Source organism: Oncorhynchus masou, chromosome 11 (assembly GCF_036934945.1).
Source record: "Oncorhynchus masou masou isolate Uvic2021 chromosome 11, UVic_Omas_1.1, whole genome shotgun sequence".
NCBI lineage: Eukaryota > Metazoa > Chordata > Actinopteri > Salmoniformes > Salmonidae > Oncorhynchus > Oncorhynchus masou.
In genome coordinates, this window is record NC_088222.1 from 38,378,909 (window position 1) to 38,399,729 (window position 20,821).

The 20,821-nt window shown below is 42.8% G+C and overlaps 1 protein-coding gene across 5 annotated transcripts in view; it reads left to right on the plus strand.

The window, feature by feature from the left end:
- Positions 1 to 618: 618 nt before the first annotated feature.
- The window catches only part of amot (angiomotin), a 57,575-nt gene continuing 37,372 nt past the window's right edge, over positions 619 to 20,821 (plus strand). For 4 of the 5 annotated variants that reach the window (XM_064978460.1, XM_064978462.1, XM_064978464.1 and 1 more), the window contains exon 1: positions 6,613 to 6,974. The gene's annotated coding sequence lies outside the window, so the exon portion shown is untranslated. Of the gene's footprint in view, positions 712 to 6,612; positions 6,975 to 20,821 lie in introns of those variants that run through there. The other variant, XM_064978463.1, reaches the window with a different exon arrangement.

The following is a 20,821-nucleotide window of genomic DNA, read 5'->3' on the forward strand; positions in this document are numbered from 1 at the left end:
TGGTATGAGTACATTTTCATCATGTCAGGGGCTATGAAGGAGTTGGCAAATACAGTGGGGCTGTAAAACTACACTATATACAATGCACCGAACTCTTAGCGTTCTCTCAGGCTCCAACCCTCTACCTGGCGAGGTGAGCATTGTGCAGCAATCCCAGCTCTTGACAATGCTAGGAAAAATGTGGATTTGTTAGCTTTTACTGCTGAGAAACGATGGTACATTTTACAAGGTGTGCACGCACGAGGCGTATTTATGTGGTCACGAAATACAATTGTTGAAAATAGTGTTACACCGGGGCGTTCTTTTGGAAGACTAAAAGTAGCATAGGGAGGGAGGGCTTCTATTGTTGACTTACATGCCCATTCCCCATTTGCGTGCCTTTTGAAAAATAGGAGTTACACGGTAATTGACTGCACTAGTGACAACATGTGACAGTTTACGCCATTTCAATGGCGATTTAAAACGTTGCATCTGAGCTGGCAACATTTTTGTTAACCTTATCTGTAGCCTAGTTTATCGGTATTGCACAACAAAGGAACCGGACCGTAGGCTTATACCGTTATGTAACACTTTGTTCCTTTGAAGGGAGGAATGACGGTGAGATCTGAAGAAAACAATTTACAATGATCTCAATCGAACACTGGAGTCCGGAGGAGGTGGCGGAATGGATCCATCTCATCGGGTTTACAGAATGCGCACAGAGCTTTCTCGGTGAGTTCAATAATGCGCAGCTTGCATCCAAATTCATAACCACTATGAATAGATGGTTGAACAATGTAAATCCCGGGTTTACATAGCTCTCAAACTTTTAAAGAGGGCACAACATTCTTTTCAGGCCCCATTACAGTTCATATTTCCACCACACAGTGGTGCACGTTTTACGCCAAACAGCATCCCCAGGACCAGCCCGCTCATTCCGTCAATTCGATTGACTAGGGCGGCATTTTCCAACACCTCCAACCTCACATAATTCTTCCCAAAAACAATGATAATTTCAATCAACCAGTGGCATATGGCCTTTTTTAGCGCCAATGTCGCCTTGTGATAAGCAGTGCCCACTTTGTCAATGGCAGGGGCGCTTGTCCATTCCCAAACACGATTTTCCTACCAACGTTCCGTCCAAAAAATGATCTAATGAATTATTCACTGTAATCAGGACTAATAAAACCAATGCAACTACCTGTTTTCCAAACGGTAGACCTACCACATGGATGGGCATTCATAAAATGCCATTGTGGCTGATATTGTAGGTTTACGCCCCAGTAAGCACAGACCAATGCAGAAGTATTTTGTTAGTCTTTTTTTGGGGTTTTACCAACTGTAGGCCAACCACAGATGGGCATTCATAAAATAAAATGTCATTCCACACTGTAGGCTACACCTCAGTAAGCACAGACCGACATCAACGGATGTTGGATTTTGGTCAGGACCAAATCTGAACCAATCAAATTTAGTCCGGTCTGGACCAGCCTTGTTTTGGCCCAAACATAGACGTCTTTTTGGTTCAGATTTGCTGCGGTCCGGACCAAAAACCAACATCTGTGGATGTGGAAATAAGATGTCGCTGTCAGTCTGTGCCAAATACTACTTCTACTATATAGTGCATTCGGAAAGTATTCAGACCCCATGACTTTTTCCACATTTTGTTACATTACAGCCTTATTCTAAAATGGATTAAAGAAATAATTTTCATCGTCAAGCGTCACATCTGGAGGAAACCAGTCACCGCTCATCACCTGGCCAATACCATCCTTACGGTGAAGCATAGTGGTGACAGCATCATGCTATGGGGATCTTTTTCAGCTGTAGGAATTGGGAGACGAGGATCGAGGGAAAGATGAATAGAGCAAAGTACAGAGAGATCCTTGATGAAAACCTGCTCCCGAGCACTCTGGACCTCAGACTGGGGCGAAGGTACACCTTCCAGCAGGACAACGACCCTAAGCACACAGCGAAGACAACGCAGGAGTGGGTTCGGGACAAGTCTCTGAATGTCCTTGGGTGGCCCAGCCAGAGCCTGAACTTGAACCCAATCGAACATGTCTGGAGAGACCTGAAAATAGCTGTGCAGCTTGTATGCCAAGCTTGTAGTGTCATACCCAAAAATACTTGATGCTGTAATCACTGCCAAAGGGGCATCAACAAAGTACTGAGTAAAAGGTCTGAATACTTTTGTAAAGGTGATATTTATTTATTTATTTTTTAAATACATTTGCAAAAATGTCAAACCTGTTTTTCCTTTGTAATTATGGGGTATTGTGTGTAGATTGCTGAGAGGGGGGGGGGCGACTATTTAATCAATTTTAGAATGAGGCTGCAATATAACAATGTTGGAAAAGTCAAGTGGCCTGAATACTTTCCGAATTCACTGTGAGCTATATCTGCTCCAGGATTTATGTTGGAATTTTTTACGGAACGTTGGATGAGAGCCACAGCGATGCGCTTCTCCAACAGCACCATGGAGAGGAATGGGCACGCAAAATATGTTGCGCCCCTGCCTTTGACGAAGTGGGTGCTGCTCGCCTCCTGAGAGGTGCAGTGGACTAAGGCACTGCATCGCTGTGCCTCTAGAGATTCTGGGTTTGAGTCCAGCCCGGGCCGAGACTGTGAGACCCATGGGGCGACGCACAATTGGTCCAGCGTCGTCCGGGTTAGGGGAGGGTTTGGCCGGCAGGGATGTCCTTGTCCCATCGCGCACTAGCGACTCCTGTGGCGGGCTGGGCGCAGTGCACACTGACACAGTTACCAGGTGTACTGTGTTTCCTCTGACACATTGGTGCGGCTGGCTTCTGGGTTAAGTGGGCATTGTGTCAAGAGGCATTCCGGCTTGTTTGGGTTGTGTATCGGAGGACACACGGCTCTCGACCTTCACCACTCCCGAGTCCGTACAGGAGTTGCAAGTGATGGGACAAGACTGTAACTACCACTTGGATACCACGAAATTGGGGAGAAAAAGGGGTAAAAAAATAAATCTGTCCGCCCTGTGCTAAGCAGTGCCATCAGCACTAAAAAGCCCAAATGCCACTGGTTTTGCGAAATTGCCATTGTTTTTGGAAATAATTATGTGATTAGCGACATTATCTATGTTTGATCCGGTCTGGACCGGCCTTGATTTAGTCAAAACGGATGTCTATAAATTACATATTTTCAACTTTAATTCAGAACCGAAAAGCAAACAGATTTCAATTGTCGGAAAATAAACTCAGCAAAAAAAGAAACGTCCTCTCACTGTCAACTGCGTTTATTTTCAGCAAACTTAACATGTGTAAATATTTGTATGAATATAAGATTCAACAACTGACCTCCCGGGTAGCGCAGTGGTTAAGGGCCCAGGCTCTGTCGTAATCGGCCGCGACCGGTCCGTGGGGCGACGCACAATTGGCCTAGCGTCGTCCGGGTTAGGGAGGACTTGGCCGGTAGGGATATCCTTGTCTCATTGTGCACCAGTGACTCCTGTGGCGGGCCGGGCGCAGTGCACGCTAACCAAGGTTGCCAGGTGCACGGTGCTTCCGGGTTGGATGCGCGCTGTGTTAAGAAGCAGTGCGGCTTGGTTGGGTTGTGTAGAGGACGCATGACTTTCAACCTTCGTCTCTCCCGAGCCCGTACGGGAGTTGTAGCGATGAGACAAGATAGTAGCTACTAAAAACATTTGGATACCTCGAAATTGGGGAGAAAAGGGGTAAAATTAAACAATAATAACAAAAAAAGATTCAACAACTGAGACAATAACTGAACAAGTTCCACAGACAAGTGATTAACAGTAATGGAATAATGTGTCCCTGAACAAAGGGGGATCAAAAATAACAGTCATCATCTGGTGTGGCCACCAGCTGCATTAAGTGCTGCAGTGCATCTCCTCCTCATGGACTGCACCAGATTTGCCCATTCTTGCTGTGAGATGTTACTCCAGTCTTCCACCAAGGCGCCTGGAATGGCCCTAGCCCATGTTCACCATCCGAACCAACAGGTCCCAGACATGCTCAATGGGATTCAATCTGGGCTCTTCGGTGGTCATGACAGAACACTGACATTCCTGTCTTGCAGGAAATCATGCACAGAATGAGCAGTATGGCTGGTGGCATTGTCATGCTGGAGGGTCATGTCAGGATGAGCCTGCAGGAAGGGTACCACATGAGGGAGGAGGATGTCTTCCCTGTAACGCACAGCGTTGAGATTGCCTGCAATGACAACAAGCTCAGTTCGATGATCGCCCCCAGAACATGACGGACCCTCCACCTGCAAATCAATCCTGCTCCAGAGTACAGGCCTCGGTGTAACGCTCATTCCTTCGACGATAAATGCGAATCCGACCATCACCCCTGGCGAGAAAAAAACGTGACTCGTCAGGGAAGAGCACTTTTTGCCAGTCCTGTCTGGTCCAGCGACGGTGGGTTTGTGCCCATAGGCGACGTTTTTGCCAGTGATGTCTGGTGAGGACCTGCCTTACAACACTTTTGTGTACAGTCTGAGCACTGATGGAGGGATTGAGTGTTCCTGGTGTAATTCGGGCAGTTGTTGTTGCCATCCTGTACCTTTCCTGCAGGTGTGATGTTAGGATGTACCGATCCTGTGCAGATGTTGTTACACGTGGTCTTCCACTGCGAGGACGATCAGCTGTCCATCCTGTCTCCCTGTAGCACTGTCTTAGGCGTCTCACAGTACGGACATTGCAATTTATTGCCCTGGCCACATCTGCAGTCCTCATGCCTCCTTGCAGCATGCCTAAGATGCGTTCACGTGGATGATCAGGGAGTCTAGGCATCTTTCTTTTGGTGTTTTTCAGAGTCAGTAGAAAGGCCTCTTTAGTGTCCTAAGTTTTCATAACTGTGACCTTAATTGCCTACCATCTGTAAGCTGTTAGTGTCTTAATGACTGTTCCACCGACTCATGTTCATTAATTGTTTATGGTTCATCGAACAAGCATGGGGAACAGTGTTTAAACCCTTTACAATGAAGATCTGTGAAGTTAGTTGGATTTTTACGAATTATCTTTGAAACACAGGGTCCTGAAAAGGGGAAGTTTCTTTTTTGCTGAGTTTATGTATTTTCAGCTTTCTTTTGAGAACATAAAATGAACCTGATTTCGATGTCTGTTTAAATGCTTATTTTTCAACGTCTGGAAATGCCTATTTTAACCTTCTGGAAAATACATATTTTCACCTTTCATTAAGAACCTAAATTTAACGTAACTTCAACGCCTGAAATGTTTTAGACGTCTTTTCAACGTCATTTTGCTTACAGGACAATTCCATTTTTGCATGGGGCAGCAAATTGTTTTGTTTGACTGAGAGTGGCAGAATGGCCAGGACTGGGCCTATCATCCCTGCTCTCTAGCTTACATTTGGGCAATAATGTAGTCTACAGGAGATCACACAGTGCTGTGTGCAGCATTGTCCTCCAACAATTTGTGACACATTGATAGACATCTTTTTTCTCTCACAGAAAATGCAATAACTGACATGGATCTCTTGGAAATCAGTGATTCAGTGTTGGGTGAGTTAGCCTACATTCTATGTTTTCAGACATATCACCCCCCCCCCCCAAAACATTGAGGTTTTAATTATATATTATTCATATTGAAAGCACACAAGGAATAGTAAAGGTCTGCCATCCTTTGGTGAGCTTGAATGGGAAACCCATTTAAATTCAGGGAGTGGGATTTTTGTCATAACATTCATACTATTGTGGGTAGGAGCATATTGTTGAATGGGGGAAACACACTACCTTGGTCTACTTATCACATGATGAGTGAGGTGTGTTGTGTCTTTGTTGAATGATGTAATGAGTCTTGTCAGTGATGTTTTTGCAGTTCATTTGTCTGGGATGTGCACATTCCTCCATGTTTCTGTCTAATCATGTGTTGTACACAAAGGTGATGATGCATCATAGACTACTTCCCAGATAATACACACTTGACCGAATATTTTATTAACATTATTAAAACGCTTGAGATTTTAAGTAATTTAGGCTATGCGTATTAATAGCCTAGGCTACATTTGAGTGTTGGTAACTGCAATTAATTTGGTCTGATGTGACAGCAACATACAGTCAGTCATCAATAATTGAATTGTGACTGAAAAGCTGTATTGCACTGAAAAGGAGTTTGCATTTTTTCCCAAAATGCACTTATCAGGACCCAGGAGTAAACTCTGTATTAAAACAGTTTGAATCAAATTGGGATTCCATGGTGCAAATCACTTTCCTCTCCCAGTAGACTATTTGCATGAACTGTAGCCATACGAATATATAGGCCTACCCGGGAGTTCATAAAAGACCGAGAACAATAATACCAGGACCGGTCTATGTGCGTTTGTAAAATCGGTAAACTGCTCATATAGCCTAGATACTTTTACAGATACGTCTTTTACTGTTGTAACCATTTTCATATCGATAAGGTTTAACCAAGTTCGGTCGTGTAGGTGCTTTGGACAGGTCCAAGGAATTGATCTCCTAACATACAAAAGGCTTTTGTATTTTTTTTCTTTTTTTCTTGCCTGAGTGACGGTTCCAAAAGCCAACCGAAACGTCAGCAAAATTGGCTTACTTCCGATAGCAGACTGGAGAAGGAGGGCTTTTCTCCATGAAAAGTTTTGACTTCTTTGGTAGGAAGGGGTTGGGGGTTGCGCTTGTCGGCTCTCAGATACATACACTGCTACTGCGACTTTGCGGTTCGGGGCTGTTCCTTTATGCATTCCCTTCATAGCGCAGTCAAGTGGAAAAAAGATTCTTAAACTATTTCATCAGATTAAATATGAAATGGGAACAGAAGCATACGCTTTATTATATGGAAAAGAGCAAACAGCCTGCTATTCGAAGGAAACTCGTGAAGTAACATGGATTAGTCCTATCAGAATTTTTAGAATTGTTTGAGGAATTTTGCACGGTATCCGATCTGTATCAAATCTATGGAAATAGCCGAGCAGGGACGTCGAGAACGGAGCAGCAGTCGTTTCTACGTGAAGTTTAATTGAAAGGTAAACACGACTACATAACGGAATATTGTTTGCCATAACTTCTAAAAGTGTATGATATATGCTATTGGTTGGTTACTCTAACAGAAATAGATGTGTGTAGTTTATGAAAGAAACAGAACAGTAGTCCAATATACGTTTGTAGACACTTCGGTGGCATAACAGTGATATTATAGTGGAACAGTGTTCAATGATGCTCATGTTTGGACTCACCTATGTACTGGCACTGAAAGGGTTGGCCATATCTCCTCTTTCTTTCTCTGGCTTCATTACTTGTGTATGAGTGACATTTGTTTTTCTTAATTCTATAACTCAAAAATAAACCATGACCTGTGAATGTATTAAAATATTTCATAAAAACCATAATCCGTAAAAATATTACAAATTAAACCATACATCTATGATCTGTAAATATATTCAACATGTCTAACAGATAAAGCTACAATTTGAACAAATGTAGAACAATTTGTGAGCCAATGTTCAGAAATCCATAACATTTACAGCTGTGGAATGCTCATTTGCGCATTCAAAAGGTGCTTGTGGATCTGTGTTCTGTTTACATAATTTAGTTTTTTTTCTGCATGTCGATGTATTACAATCCACAAATGTTACTTCATATGAGTCGGCTATCTCCAATAATTGGGATAATCTTTGTTACTTGATGCGCGGAGTGCCGACAGATCACGCCTGTGTCCTTAGAACGCTTTCTAGCTAGAAGAGAAATTACTTCATGAAATGTGAGTATAACGTTTATTTACTAAACAAATTATGTTAATGTTTAGAAACTGACTCATATGAATGTTAAATTGGACCATTGGGGCATGCAACGCCGAGTGTGTGCTTCGGACACTATCATTACTGATAGCTAACAGGTAACTTCATGAGAAGGGTGCAATTGCGGCCCACAAATCGGGGCATTCCTGCATCTGCAGGAACCCCTCTTTACACTTGGTAAATGTTTTTAGGACAAGCGGGGGTGCTCCAGTACAGTAGGTGGCGGTAATGCAGAATAATGTTGGATGCCAGCCGCCGATATACCTGACAGAAGAAGGGGTGGGGGAATAGCTGTACGCTGGTAGACCATGTCCTTTTCCCACAGTTCTATTAACGACGGTAAGGGCAGGTGTTCGGAAGGCGGGAGTGAATGACACTGTTCTAGCTTAGCCAGCTAGTCCTAAGGAGGACTCCGCTACACGGGAGGTGGGGGCGGCACACTGTGTTGCCCCAGCCTTCCACCTGCTGTGCCAGCGGGAGGCAGGGATGAACGGTCGACGGTGTCCTTCACCCGAGCAAGCTAGCACATAGTGTCAGTAACTCGCAAGCTAGCACCCCGGAAGGCACACACCCTGAATTGCGGACTGCAGTTGCACACTTCGATCTTATCAGCTGTTTAGCCGAACAACCAAAGTTAAACTTAGTTGTTAATTCAGGAATGTGTCAATTGTAAAGAACCGCTCAGTTTTGAAATCCCGAATTGCTGATGTTGCAAATTCTATTTTTCAATCCATTTTCTTTTCAGGGACTAAACGGGGCAATTGATGCTTTGGCAGGACTAATCACTCTGTCCCAACTGGTGTGGAGTTAAGAAAATATAATTCTCTGATTTAAAAACATTAGAAAATCAGCTAGCTATTTTTTTGCTCCATGTAAGCTTGCTTGCTAGCTAGCCAAGTCATTTGTTGTTCATCCTTACCTGCTATTTATTAATATGCATTCCGTGTCTGACTACGGTCAGTTCAATCCCTCTCTGTATTGTGTTGCACCGTTGAGGGGCTGGGCAATGTTACCAGTTGAATAAAAGGCAAAGTTATTATACTCGTACTGTAAAGGCTATTATCAGTAAAAATGATTAACCTGACAATAATAACTTGAGGGTTTAATTGTGTAACAATGCACAGGCCATTATGATTCAACGTAATCTGATCATTTTTGTGAACATGTTTTGAAGTAAGAAATTACCCATTTAAATGTAAACCTATTACAACTTGATCAAACTTATGAATATGTAAAACTGCATAATGATGGCACATGGAAGTGCAGAAACAATATATGCACTGATTGACACACCCTGTCATCCATTCAGACACAGGGAAGGAGTTAACAAGTCATCAGGAACAAAAAGCGTGTGCTTTTGGCTTGGGTTCCAGCATGTGGTCCTCTTGCCTCCATTTATTGAGTGACTCCTGTTTATAAGCTTGACCAAATAGCTTAATAACATGCTATTTCAAATGTTTTGTGTAACAAGTGGTGTGTGCTGCTCAACTCAGTATTGTTATTCATTTTTTACAGAGCTGTCCATTCTGAGTCAACCTAGAACCATGACCCCTCTTTGCCTGTTCTACCACTGACCAGCTGCTTTTGGATTCTACTGCAACTCTCCACTAGTCAAGTTCTCGTTTTTTTCCAGGCCCTTTGTGAGTTGTTTGATCTGACTGCTGACTCGGCCAAGGACCTATAGCAGTGTTTCCCAAACTCGGTCCTGGGGACCCCAAGGGGTGGACTTGGGGGGAGGTTACCCTAGCACCACTACACAGCTGATTCAAATTATAAAGTGTGGATTATTTGAATCAGCTGTGTAATGAAGTAAAAAAAAAAAAAAAAAAACCTAAGCGCATCCCTTGTGGTCCCCAGATTGAAATGTTGATCTAAAGAATGTAGTAAAATGTCATTTTGTTTCAGCATGTACACTACCATTCAAAAGTTTGGGGTCACTTAGAAATGTCCTTGTTTTTAAAAGAAAAGCACTTTTTCTTGTCCATTAAAATAACATCAACTTTGATCACAAATAGATTGTAGACATGGTTAATGTTGTAAATTACTATTGTAGCTGGAAATGGCTGGTTTTTAATGGAATATCTACATAGTTGTGCAGAGGCCCATTATCAGCAACCATCACTCCTGTGTTCCAATGGCACTTTATGTTAGCTAATCCAAGTTTATCATTTTAAAGGGCTAATTGATCATTAGAAAACCCTTTTGCAATTATGTTAGCGCAGCTGACATTTTTTGTGCTGATTGAAAAAAGCAATAAAACTGGCCTTCTTTACATTAGTTGAGTATCTGGAGCATCAGCATTTGTAGGTTCGATTACAGGCTCAAAATGGCCAGAAACATAGAACGTATTCTGAAACTCGTCAGTCTATTCTTGTTCTGAGAAATGAAGGCCTTTCTTCTGAAACTTGTCAAGCTATTCCATGTGAGAAATTGCCAAAAAATGGAAGATCTCGTACAACGCTGTGTACTACTCCCTTCACAGAACAGCTCTTTCTAACCAGAATAGAAAGAGTGGGAGGCCCCAGTGCACACCTGCACAAGAGGACAAGTACATTAGAGTGTCTAGTTTGAGAAAGATGCCTCGGAAGTCCTCAACTGGCAGCTTCATTAAATAGTACCCGCAAAACACCAGTCTCAACGTCAACAGTGAAGAGGAGTCTCTGGGATGCTGGCCTTCAAGGTAGGAGTTCCTCTGTCCAGTGTCTGTTCTTTTGCCTAATCTTTTCTTTTTATTGGCCAGTCTGAGATGTTTTTTTCTTTGCAACTCTGCCTAGGAGGCCAGCATCCTGGAGTCGCCACTTCACTGTTTAATTTTGATTTTATTTCACCTTGATTTAAGCAGGTAGGCTCGTTGAGAACAAGTTCTCATTCACACCTGCAACCTGGCCAAGATGAAGCAAAGCAGTGTGACACAAAAAAACAGAGTTACACATGGAATAAACAAACATACACTCAATAGAAAAAGTATATATACAGTGTATGCAAATGAGGTAGGATAAGGGCAATGAATAGGCCATAGAGGTGAAATAATTACAAAATAACAATTAAACACTGGAGTGATAGATGTGCAGAAGATGAGTGTGCAAGTAGATATACTGGGGTGCAACGGAGCAAAATAAATAACAGTATGGGGATGAGGTAGTTGGATGACCTATGTACAGGTGCAGTGATCCGTGAGCTGCTCTGACAGCTGGTGCTTAAAGTTAGTGAGGGAGATCTGAGTCTCCAGCTTCAGTGAATTTTGCAGTTCGTTCCAGTCATTGGCAGTGGAGAACTGGAAGGGAAGGCGGCCAAAGGAGAAATTGGCTTTGGGGACAAGTGAAATATACCTGCTGGAGGGCATGTAACGGGGTGGATGCTGCTATGGTGACCAGTGAGCTGAGATAAGGCGATGGCTTTACCTAGCAACGACTTATAGATGACCTGGAGCCAGTGGGTTTGGCGACAGATATGAAGCGAGGGCCAGCCAATGAGAGCATACAGGTCGCAGTGGTGGGTTGTATATGGGGCTTTTGTGACAAAGCAGATGGCACTGTAATAGGCTACATCCAGTTTGCTGAGTGGAGTGTTGGAGGCTATTTTGAAAATGACATCGCCGAAGTCAAGGATTGGTAGGATAGTCAGTTTTACGAGGGTATGTTTGGCAGTACGAGTGAAGGATGCATTGTTGCGAAATAGGAAGCCGACTCTAGATTTAATTTTGGTTTGGAGATGCTTAATGTGGGTCTGGAAGGAGAGTTTATAGTCTAACCAGACCCCTAGGTACAGTGCCTTGCGAAAGTATTCGGCCCCCTTGAACTTTGCGACCTTTTTCCACATTTCAGGCTTCAAACATAAAGATATAAAACTGTATTTTTTTTGTGAAGAATCAACAACAAGTGGGACACAATCATGAAGTGGAACGACATTTATTGGATATTTCAAACTTTTTTAACAAATCAAAAACTGAAAAATTGGGCGTGCAAAATTATTCAGCCCCTTTACTTTCAGTGCAGCAAACTCTCTCCAGAAGTTCAGTGAGGATCTCTGAATGATCCAATGTTGACCTAAATGACTAATGATGATAAATACAATCCACCTGTGTGTAATCAAGTCTCCGTATAAATGCACCTGCACTGTGATAGTCTCAGAGGTCCGTTAAAAGCGCAGAGAGCATCATGAAGAACAAGGAACACACCAGGCAGGTCCGAGATACTGTTGTGAAGAAGTTTAAAGCTGGATTTGGATACAAAAAGATTTCCCAAGCTTTAAACATCCCAAGGAGCACTGTGCAAGCGATAATATTGAAATTGAAGGAGTATCAGACCACTGCAAATCTACCAAGACCTGGCCGTCCCTCTAAACCTTCAGCTCATACAAGGAGAAGACTGATCAGAGATGCAGCCAAGAGGCCCATGATCCCTCTGGATGAACTGCAGAGATCTACAGCTGAGGTGGGAGACTCTGTCCATAGTACAACAATCAGTCGTATATTGCACAAATCTGGCCTTTATGGAAGAGTGGCAAGAAGAAAGCCATTTCTTAAAGATATCCATAAAAAGTGTTGTTTAAAGTTTGCCACAAGCCACCTGGGAGACACACCAAACATGTGGAAGAAGGTGCTCTGGTCAGATGAAAGCAAAATTGAACTTTTTGGCAACAATGCAAAACGTTATGTTTGGTGTAAAAGCAACACAGCTCATCACCCTGAACACACCATCTCCACTGTCAAACATGGTGGTGGCAGCATCATGGTTTGGGCCTGCTTTTCTTCAGCAGGGACAGGGAAGATGGTTAAAATTGATGGGAAGATGGATGGAGCCAAATACAGGACCATTCTGGAAGAGAACCTGATGGAGTCTGCAAAAGACCTAAGACTGGGACGGAGATTTGTCTTCCAACAAGACAATGATCCAAAACATAAAGCAAAATCTACAATGGAATGGTTCAAAAATAAACATATCCAGGTGTTAGAATGGCCAAGTCAAAGTCCAGACCTGAATCCAATCGAGAATCTGTGGAAAGAACTGAAAACTGCTGTTCACAAATGCTCTCCATCCAACCTCACTGAGCTCGAGCTGTTTTGCAAGGAGTCTCTCGATGTGCAAAACTGATAGAGATATACCCCAAGCGACTTACAGCTGTAATCGCAGCAAAAGGTGGCGCTACAAAGTATTAACTTAAGGGGGCTGAATAATTTTGCACGCCCAATTTTTCAGTTTTTGATTTGTTAAAAAAGTTTGAAATATCCAATAAATGTCATTCCACTTCATGATTGTGTCCCACTTGTTGTTGATTCTTCACACAAAAATACAGTTTTATATCTTTATGTTTGAAGCCTGAAATGTGGCAAAAGGTCGCAAAGTTCAAGGGGGCCGAATACTTTCGCAAGGCACTGTATTTGTAGTTGTCCACATATTCTAAGTCAGAACTGTCCAGAGTAGTGATGCTGGACAGACGGGCAGGTGTGGGCAGCGATCGGTTGAAGAGCATGCATTTAGTTTTACTTTAATTTAAGAGAAGTTGGAGGCCACGGAAGGAGAGATGTTTTGCATTGAAGCTCATCTGGAAGTTAGTTATCACAGTGTCCAAAGAAGGGCCAGAAGTTTACAGAATGATGTCATCTGCGTAGAGGTGGATCAGAGAATCAACAGCAGCAAGAGCGACATCATTGATGTATACAGAGAAAAGAGTTGGCCCGAGAATTTAACCCTGTGGCACCCCCATAGGGACTGCCAGAGGTCCAGACAACAGGCCCTCCGATTTGACACACTGAACTCTGTCTGAGAAGTACTTCGTGAACCAGGCGAGGTAGTCATTTGAGAAACCAAGGCTGTCGAGTCTGCCAATAAGAATGTGGTGATTGACAGAGTAGAAAGCCTTGGCCAGGTCGATGAATACAGCTGCACAGTATTGTCTCTTATTGATGGCGGTTATGACATCATTTAGGACAATGAGCGTGGCTGACGTGCACCCATGACCAGCTCGGAAACCAGACTGCATAGCGGAGAAGGTACGGTGGGATTCGAAATGGTCGGTGTTCTCTTTGTTAACTTGGCTTTCGAAGACCTTAGAAAGGCAGGGTAGGATAGATACAGGTCTGTAGCAGTTTGGGTTTAGAGTGTCTCCCCCTTTGAAGAGGGGGATGACCACGGCAGCTTTCCAATCTTTGAGTATCTCAGACGATACGAAAGAGAGGTTGAACAGGCTAGTAATAGGGGGTGCAACAATTTCAGTTGATCATTTTAGAAAGAGCGTGTCCAGATTGTCTAGCCCGGCTGATTTGTAGGGGTCCAGATTTTGCAGCTCTTTCAGAACATCCAGCTATCTGGATTTGGGTGAAGGAGATATGGGGAGGCTTGGGCAAGTTGCTGTGAGGGGGTGCAGGGCTGTTGACTGGGGTAGCCAGGTGGAAAGCATGGCCAGCCTTAGAAGAATACTTATTGACATTTTCAATTATCGTGGATTTATCGGTGGTGACAGTGTTTCCTAGCCTCAGTGCAGTGGGCAGCTGGGAGGAGGTGCTCTTATTTTCCATGAACATTAGTGTCCCAGATCTTTTTGGAGTTTGTGCTTCAGGATGCAAATTTCTGTTTGAAAAAGCTAGCCTTTGCTTTTCTAACTGCCTGTGTATATTGGACTAGGAACCAAAAGGTTGCAAGATCAAATTCCTGAGCTGACTAGGTAAAAAATCTCTCGCTCTGCTCCTGAACAAGGCAGTTAACCCGCTGTTTCTAGGCCGTCATTGAAAATAACAATTTGTTCTTAACTGACTTGCCTAGTTAAATAAAGGTAAAAATAAATAAAGTAAAATATTGGTTCCTAACTTCCCTGAAATGTTGCATATTGCGGGGGCTATTCGATGCTAATGCAGTACGCCACATGATGTTTTTGTTCTGGTCAAGGGCAGTCAGGTCTGGAGTGCACCAAGGGCTATATCTGTTCCTGGTTCTACATTTTTTTGAATGGGGCATGCTTATTTAAAATGGCGTGGAAAGCACTTTTAAAGAATAACCAGGCATCCTCTACTGACGGAAGGAAGTCAATATCCTTCCAGGATACCCTGGCCAAGTCAATGAGAAAGGCCTGCTCGCTGAAGTGCTTTAGCGAGAGTTTGACAGTGATGAGGGGTGTTCGTTTGACCGCAGACCCATTACGGGACACAGATAATGTGGCAGTGCTCGCTGAGATCCTGGTTGAAGATAGCAGAGGTGTATTTGGAGGGCAGGTTGGTTAGGATGATATCTATGAGGGTGCCTGTGTTTAGCAGCTAGCGAGCTGCAATGATCCAGGTGAAATGGTTCAGAGCTTGCAGTAGGAATTCGGAGATATGGAGAAAAATAAGTCCAATGTGCTCTGGTTTGAGTCGCGCTGTGCAGCCTAGCAAGAGTTGTCCGGGCTAAAGGTTAGCTGATGACCGCTAGCTGACTAGTAGCTAGTTAGTTGGCTAGCTTCTGTTGGGGATTCCGGTTCAAAAGAAAGAAAATAGCAGATCCATACCACTTTGGGTGAGGCAGATTGTCAAATTTGAGGTAAGAAAAATATTTTAAAAATCTATGCGAAGAAAAAAGATATATACACAGGACACAACAAGGACAAAGACATCTGACTGCTACGCCATCTTGGATCTTTGCAATGATCAATTAGCCTTTTAAAATGATAAACTTGGATTAGCTAACACAGCGTGCCATTGGAACACACGAGTAATGGTTGCTGATAATGGGCCTCTGTATGCCTATGTAGATATTCCATATCTGCTGAGGAGAGCTGGCGGATTAGGGTTGGACTGGCAGCTGCTCCTCATGAAGCTGGAGAGGCTGAGAACAGCATATCTCTGACTTTTACTGTTGATGTTGAGACTGGTGTTTTGCGGGTACTATTTAATGAAGCTGCCAGTTGAAGACGTGTGAGGCATCTTTCTTAAGCTAGACACTAATGTACTTGTCCTCTTGCACAATTGTGCACCGGGGCCTCCCACTCCTCTATCTATTCTGGTTAGAGCCAGTTTGCGCTGTTCTGTGAAGGGAGTAGTCCACAGCGTTGTACGAGATCTTCAATTTCTGGCATTGAATAGCCTTCATTTCTCAGTACAAGAATAGACTAACCAGTTTCAGAAGAAAGGTGTTTGTTTCTGGCCGTTTTGAGACTGTAATCGAACCCACAAATGCTGATGCTCCAGATACTCAAATAGACTAAAGAAGGATGGGTTTTATTGCTTCTTTCAATCAGCACAACATTTTCAGCTGTGCTAACATAATTGCAAAAGGGTTTTCTAATGATCAATTAGCCTTTTTAAAATGATAAACTTGGATTAGCTAACACAACGTGCCATTGGAACACAGGAGTGATGGTTGCTGTTAATGGGCCTATGTAGATATTCCATAAAAAATCAGTTGTTTCCAGCTACAATAGTATTTATAACATTTAACAATGTCTACACTGTATTTCTTATCAATTTGATGTTATTTTAAGGGACAAAAAAAATTAGGTTTTCTTTCAAAAACAAGGACATTTGTAAGTGACGTAAAAAGATTTTTACGGTAGTGTAAATATTAGAGATGTTTTGCTCATTTTGTAAAGGGTGGGCACAGTCAGACAGGATGGATTCTCCACTGTCAAGACCAACCGATACAAACACTTCTTTACCCCGAACGGCCATTGCCATTTGAACACGGGGAATAGGAGGAGGTAGGCTAGTCTGTCTGATGAAGACGAGGGGTTGGGGGAGGCTTGCTTTTTTTGTTCTTTTCCTGTTTATACTGAATTTATCCCTTAAACTATGCATTTCTTTAGTTTTTTTATTTTATTTTGAGTGGCAACCTACAGGTACATTTTTTATAAAAGTATAATTTGAAGTGGATGATGCACCTGTTGCATGCTCCAATAGACAAATTTAACATGCATATGAAAGTACTTTGTTAAATGTTAATATAATTTATTGAATGAATAAATAAATGTTATACTCATATTTCATGAAGTTGTTCTTTCTTCTTCTAGCTAGAAAGCGTTCTCCTGAGAAGGACACAGCCGTGACACACAGATTATCCCAGTGATTAGAGATAGTCGACTCATCTTAAGCCACATTTGTGGATTACAATACATATTCCCAAAAAATAGCACAGAACACAGATCAACAAGCACTTTTTGAATGCGCAAATGCACATTCAACAGCTGTATATGTCAGGGAATTCAGAACATTTGCTCACATTGCAGTTTTATTTGTGAGCTATGATGAATATATTTACAGATCATCCATGTATTTGTGACATGGTGAATGTTTGTGCTATGATGAATATATTTACAGATCATCCATGTATTTGTGACATGGTGAATATTTGTGCTATGATGAATATATTTACAGATCATCCATGTATTTGTGACATGGTGAATATTTGTGCTATGATGAATATATTTACAGATCATCCAATTATTTGTGACAGTGAATATTTGTGAAATATTTTTTTACGGATTGTTGGTTGTATTGACTAAATATTTACAGATCATAATTGTTTGAGTTATGTGGACTATATGCACGGATGGTGGTAGACACATTTACAGAATAAAGAAGTAAATCTCACTCCATAAATGTGATGTAGCGGATTGAGTTTATAATATTATTTTTCATGAAGGACATTGACACTAAGTTACAGCATATAATGTTTCATGGTGCCCTATCCCAAGTTTTACAATTACTGTAGTTACCCAATACATTACCCCACCCCCTTTGTCCCTTTTCATATGTGTCATAAATCCTGTAATTGACTAATGCATGTATCATGCATTGTTGTGTCCTGTGCTCAGTTTTGAACCTTTTATTCCTTTAATTATGCATTTATTATACAGTAGTTGAGACCTAGACATGGGACCATTTCACTTTGCTTGTGAAGGTCCTCAAAAGGCTTTCCAACTTCATAACAACAGTCAGTCCTTCCATTCATGGCAGATGAATGAGCCTTATCCCAGTCTATTTTCACTCACATTCATCCTCTAGCCTTTGTGTGACAGTACCATTGGCAGCTCTGTGTGCCTGTGAGGAGACTTCTGTTCCATTATTAAACTGAATGCCTCTGTATGTTATCCCCCTGTAGGTTCAATTAGTGTGGACAGATGTCCCCCTGCTCCTCAGGAATGTGGTAGGCTAGTAGTAGTCCTGGGGGTAGCTGGTGTGGCACACATGCTCTCCGACAAGGAACGGGCCTTGTTGGTGTAGTTTGAAAGAAAGGGTATGTAGACTAAACACGGTCAATAACTTGCATCACTATAGACTAAGAATGATTTACATGTAACGATCATGCGTTGAAGTGTATATGAGAATGTTGTTTCTATGTAACCACTGATCATACTCAGGTAAATATGAGCTGGAGTTGCTGAGTTTCCCCATTCTCAAGGAGGTTGTGGATTGTTCTGTTCAGTCTGCTCTGATTACACACTAGTTAGTCTAACTCTAATTGACCCTTATGTTCTTAATTTACACACTTGACACAGTGATGCCTCATGGAATGATCTTATTCTCATCGGATTTTTGAGGAAGGTGGATTTCATTCATTCATTTTATCTTATCAAATTCTGTGATACTAGGCCTACATCTGCCCAATTCATACCTAACCCATTGAAACCTTTGTATATTACATGAAAGTGTGTGTGTGTGTTAGGATACATTCCAGAGGGAAAGCTAGGGTTATTCTCTTTGACCACAGTGATTTGGTTCCTTCTGTTTGACAGGATTCCAAGAAATGCTCAAATTACAAAGAACAATGACCTTCTCTGGTCTCTGACTGTTTGGATCTGAGCCAGTGTTGATTATCCCTCCCTTGTCCTGTCCCCTTCCTTCCTCTGTATGGTGGCCCTCCCTGGGCCAATGGGGAGCCAAGGAGCCGGAGGCCTTTGAGTCTTAGAGGTGGTGGTGAGTGTCTGCCAGAGCAGTGCCTAGCACCGTTGACTCACAGCACTGGAATGTCTCTGACTGTTCCACTCACTCTGCCTCGCTCTCTCGTTATCTCTCCTATCTCGTTTTCTCTCGCTCATTTTCTCTGTAGTGCTCTTTCTCTGTATAGTTTTCTCCCTCAGCCTCCCCTTCTATCTCCCTCCTTAGCCGCTTGCTCTCAACCTCAGTACCACATTTTTCTCTCATTCTCTCTCCTGTCCTGCCTTCCCTCCTTTCCCCTCTTTCTGTAGAGGAGGCCCAGAGTCATGTCTGCTGACTCAGCCTAGGAATAATCCAAATGCCTCTTGATTTCCTCTGAGCTCACGCGACATCCACAATGGGTGTAGATTATCCACAATCTGCTTAATATTAATAGTTTTAGTAATATCAGCACACTCATTAATTAATTAATGAAAAATGCAACTTTTTTTAAAATTTAATTTTACCTTTATTTTACTAGGCAAGTCAGTTAAGAACAAATTATTATTTTCAATGACGGCCTAGGAACAGTGGGTTAACTGCCTGTTCAGGGGCAGAACGACAGATTTGTTCCTTGTCAGCTCGGGGGTTTGAACTTGCAACCTTTCGGTTACTAGTCCAACGCTCTAACCACTAGGCTACCCTGTCGCCCCGACTTCAGTGAATTACTAACAGCCTCCGTGCCACATTGCTCCCCTTCACACACACAACCTGTTAAAATCAACTCAATGGCCCACCAGTCCCCTTTGTCCCAATGGGTAGTGGGAGGCTGGGCAACGCAATGACTGGGACCAGAGGCCACAATGTACCTGCTAACTCCAGGGAGGGAAGAGACATCTAGTACCACTCTGGAATGTGTCAGTGTGGGAGGCGGAGTCCTGGAACTCATGGAAGGTGGCGGTGTGGGGGGGTGCAGAAGGCGTGGCCAGATACTGACTCATTTACAGACACGCAACACCCCGGACCCATCATTCACTAGGTGCCCAGGTGGATGTGTTACTCAGTACAGTATCAGTGTTTTGGGCAAAACCATTCCAGCACTTCCCAGCTGTGATCCCCTGGTCCGGCTCCACTTCCAGATGGAGTTTGTTTTGGACACAGGAGCACATCCGTCAAGGGCTCACTCACAAATCCCGATGAAGTTCTAATCGGTGGTAGTGTAATTCTACTGGGACAAAGTAGGACGGAAGTCTGAGTGCCACTGCCGTCAGTCTCGCGTTCGACTGTTGAGTTGTAGACCCGGCATTATAAACCCAGATAGTTGATTTTCTTCACACTGTTGATCCAGAAACATGGAAAAGGTTGAGCTGAAAGGGGAGGGGGTTGAGGGGGAAAGAAAGGTCGAGCCAGGGAGTAGGAGGCGAGGAGAGGGTAAAGAAGATGGGAGAGGGTGATTTTCCTTAACTGTTGAGGAAGACCAAATCATTCCACAGCCAGTGTGACAGAGAGAAAAAGCGATTTCATCTCTGCAGCACATGCTTCCCATCAAGTGTGTGTGTGTGTGTGTGTGTGTGTGTGTGTGTGTGTGTGTGTGTGTGTGCGCGTGCGCGCGCGGTAAGAGGTTTAGGGAGTTGTATATGAGTGGTTAGGGGGGGTTTGGTGTCTGAAAGGTTGGCTCTGTATCAGGAACATTTGTATGTGTTGCGGAGAGAATTAAACCACATTACAGAGATTTTGATTGAGTTGGAAAAAGAGAGTGATGGAGAGAATGAAGGAGAGAGGCTCCAGAGAGGAAGCATGTCAGCGTTGTCAAAATGGCTGCTGCTGGGTTTGGTCCGTTTATGATGATTCTCATTTAGGAAGAGGGCCAAAGATCTTCAACTCATCAAATAAAATCACTTTACCCATGTCAGCACCTCTCCCCAAACCCTTCCCGACCAACCAGAACCAGAGTTTTTATCCATTCAAATTTAGGTTTATTGAATTCCTTCTCCCCAACAAAGGACTTTCAAAAAAACAGTGAATCGAAATGAGCAATTCCACGGTAACAGAATGACGTTGAGACATCCGATTTTCCACTTTAAACCATTTCAAATCAAACTTTTGTCACATGCCCCAAATACAAGTGTAGACCTTACTGTGAAATGCTTACTTACAAGCCCTTAACCAACAGTGCAGTTCAAGAAGAGTTAAGAAAATATTTAACAAATAAACTAAAGTAAAAAATAATAAAGTAACACAATAACAACATTAA